The sequence below is a fragment of the Prenolepis imparis genome, unplaced genomic scaffold (genome assembly GCF_030444845.1).
Source record: "Prenolepis imparis isolate NDT839.2.m4 unplaced genomic scaffold, iyPreImpa1.0 SCAF_54, whole genome shotgun sequence".
In the NCBI taxonomy this organism is placed as follows: domain Eukaryota; kingdom Metazoa; phylum Arthropoda; class Insecta; order Hymenoptera; family Formicidae; genus Prenolepis; species Prenolepis imparis.
Genome location: NW_028141212.1, coordinates 166,425 through 170,470, shown reverse-complemented (window position 1 = coordinate 170,470; position 4,046 = coordinate 166,425).

Here is a 4,046-nt window from a genome sequence, read left to right as displayed (position 1 = left end):
TAAAACGATTTTGCGTGCTGTGATAGGAATACAACAAATACTTTTAGATTCAAATCCATACCACTTATAAGAAGAAAATATTGATTTAAATTTGCTGATTTTCAACTTGAAATTAAAGGAATTTAATAAAAGATTCTGTGAAGATCCTGCTACTCAATTGCAATATGTAAGTATTGTTTATTAAAAAAAGTATAAGTTAAATGTAAATATCTTTTTGAATCACAAGACATGCAACATATTAAAAATATCTGAAATAAATAAGGAAAAATTGTATTGTGTAAGTTTTTTATATAAAAAAGAACATTTAACTTGAAATGAAGAGAACGTATTCTATATTCTATATACATTTTATAAAAAAAGATATAAGATTTTTTAAAAGATTATACCATTTTTTCTGTTGTCTTTTTCCAATTTTTCTAATTTTTTTGATATGTGCATATATTTTTTATATTTAAAAACATATACAAAAATAACAGTTTTTAACAATTTTGCAAATTCGTTATTTTATGTGTAAAACGTTTTTTAATTTTACAATAATAGTGTATGGTAAAACTACTAACAGTATTAATTATAAGTAAGAGTAAATTAATGTTTGAAATTAAAATTTTATTGCTTTAAATATTGTAGCGGAATGACGAAAGCTATGTACATCGCGGTAATATACAAAGGTCTAAGGACGCTGCGAGTTATTTAGGCGACCGCTCAACGCCGCGGTCTTCCCTTATGATGCGTAAGCGAAGAAAGCCGTCACTATCGGTTTATCTTTAGCGTAGCGCTGTAAACAGGCGGCCGATCCTTATTCGATTTCAAGAGCGACTAGCGTTAGACGACGGGTCTTTTGACTTGCGATAAACAACCACCTAGATAGCGAGCCCGAGAACGTCTCGAGCACACTCCTCAGTTAAGATTGGTCGACGACGGATCAGCGCTCTGTGTAACCGAAATATACCTCCCGAATAAATGTGGTTTTGATTAATTTACTACTTTCTACAATAATTGGACCTTTGCTCCCCTTACAAAGTCAGAAGTGGGATTCACCTGTGTGCGTCCGATGTTACGAAGTTCGGTATCCGGAAGAAGTTCTTTATGTGTGTGATTTACCGATGTTATGAAGTCCGGTACGAAGTCGCGTGTCCGGAAGAAGTTCTTTATGTGTGTGATTTATGAGTGCCCTTACGTGTTTATGTTGAAATTTTCGAGGGTGATTGCGATTACGAGACTGCGATACCCTATTTACGATAGACTAAGCAAAGCGGCTTAGTAATTACGAGTGTGACACTGTTTCAAACGACAGACCACGATGAGTACACCAACGGTCGCCGACCGTAAGGAGATACTAAGGGGCAGAAATCTGCCGACGACGGGCACGAAGGTCGAGTTGATGAAGCGATTACTAGACGCAGGAGTTCCGCCCGAGGAGTTACAAGCGACGGAACCGGCATCGACCAGAGCGCATGAGATGCGAGACGACGAGCCCCGGCCAGGGACGAGCATCGAGAACGTCGTCCCGTCGGCAAGAGAGATCGAGCTGTTAAGGAAGGAGCGAGATCTAGCAGAGCGCGAGATCGAACTCTTGAGAAGGGAGCTCGAGTTAGCGAGGATGACGCCACCGCGGGAAGGAAACGTGCTCGACGATCAAGCTGGTGTAAGAAAGTGGCAGGACCTCAAGGATCTTATCGGTGAATTCAACGGTAGTGAATTGGACTACGACCGCTGGGAGAAGCAGGCGAAGATGCTGCTCGCTTCCTACGAATTAGACGATCACAAGGCGAAAGCGCTGATATGTAGCAAGCTATCCGGCAAGGCGCTCAAGTGGTATCACTCAAGGATCGACTGCGTCGAGCTAGGTTGTAACGACCTTTTCCGAAAACTACGAAGGATGTACGCACAACAAGCAGATCCACTGATGTTACGGCGCCAATTGGAAGCAAGAATGTGGAACGCAGGCGAGACCTTTGCGGACTACCTCCACGACAAAATGACCCTCGCAAATAAAGTGTCGGTGACAGGCGGCGAGGCGATTAGCTACATCATCGAGGGTATATCGAGCCAGGAGCTACGCACGCAAGCCCGAGTACAGTGCTATCAGTCGACAGAGGAGATGCTGAAAGCATTTGCGAACGTCCCGGCCCCGAAGGGAGCTTTCCGACAACCGGCTACGACGACGGGAAAGAGCAAGCTGCAGAGCAAGGACCAGAAGCCCAAGGAGACGAGCCCCAGGAAATGCTACAACTGCAACGAGGAAGGTCACATCGCGGCGAAGTGCACGAAACCTAAACGAGAGCGAGAATCGTGCTACAAATGCGGCAAATTGGGACACCGAGCAGCCCAGTGCGATTTTGTCAAGGATTCCACCAAGGAAGGTGTTCACTGTCTGGCGCGCGAGCGGATAGAATGCGATGATTTTCAACGGAAGGTCGAGCTTCAGATAAGTACTAAGGACAGTGCCGTTAGTGTTAGTTTTGACGCGTTGATTGATTTAGGCAGCCCTATTTCCTTCGTAAAAGAGCGATGTGTCCCGCGAGAATGTATAACCGTTGAGATAGACCGAGATCGATTTGTCGGTATAAATGGTAGCGATTTAAGAACGATAGGCTGTATAGCGGCTATGTTGTACGATTATGTTTGAACACGAGAAGTACGCGATAATATTGCGAGTCGTCCCTGATGATACAATGCAAAGTTCGATTATATTGGGACGCGATTTCATGAAAAAGGCGAAATTATCGATAGGCAGCGATCGAGAAATAATCGATATTATGAATATTAATCTTGATAGAGATGTCGGTATGTCGGTGGATGATATGCAAGTTAACGACCATCTTCCATTTGAGGTGAAGCAACAAGCGCGCGATTTATTAGAAGCGAATTAAATGCCCCGAGGCCATCACGGCCGGCAGTGGAAAATATCATGTCGCTCATCCTTACGAATAATGAACCGTTCTATTGCAAGCCACATAAGCTTTCGTATTGTGAAAAAGGCAAACTACGAGAAATTTTAGATGAGCTGATCGCGAAAGGAATTATCAAAGAAAGTACGTCCGAATACGCGTCATCTATTGTATTGACGAAGAAAAAGAATGGAGAATTGAGAATGTGCGTGGACTTTAGGAGACTAAATAAAGTTACTACGCGTGATCATTTCCCGCTTCCGCTGATCGAGGACCAATTATATCTGTTAGAGGGCAAAAAATATTTTACTACACTCGGCCTTAAAGACGGTTTTTTCCACGTAAAAATGCACGAGGAATCGGTTAAATATACCTCGTTCGTTACGCCGTTTGGACAATATGAGTAAGAATGCCTTTCGGTTTGAAGGGTGCCCCCCTCAAATTCCAACGTTATGTCACCGAGATCTTTAAAGAACAAATCAACACGGGAGATATCTCAGTTTATCTAGATGACTTTCTTATTGCTACGGAAACCATTGAGCATCATTTTCGGGTGTTGCGGAAAATTTTCGAATTACTTGTCGCGAACCGATTAGAACTACGGCTAGACAAATGTCGATTTTTGCAGACAAGACTAGACTATTTAGGTTATACAATTACTGATAAAGGTGTTCGCCCAACGGATCGGGGCCTTGAGGCAGTGGAGAATTTCCCGATTCCGCGAAGCGTTCGAGACATGCAAAGTTTCCTAGGCCTATGCTCCTATTTCCGAAAATTCGTAGAGAACTTTTCTATTGTGGCTAAGCCGTTGTATGACGTTTCTCACTAGAAAAAATGCCGATTTTCAATTCGGAGAAGTGGAGAACCGGGCTTTCGAGTCGCTAAAAAATCGTTTAATGAATGCGCCTATCTTGAGTATATATTCTCCACAAAGCGAAACCGAACTACATTGCGACGCAAGCGCGGTTGGTTTCGGCGCGATCTTGTTGCAAAAGAAATTGGACCGGAAATTACACCCAATCTTTTATTTCTCAAAGAGAACAACGGACGTCGAATCGAAATATCATAGTTATGAGTTGGAAACGCTGGCAATAATCTATGCGCTCCGACGATTCCGCACGTACTTACTCGGAATTAAATTTAAAATAATTACCG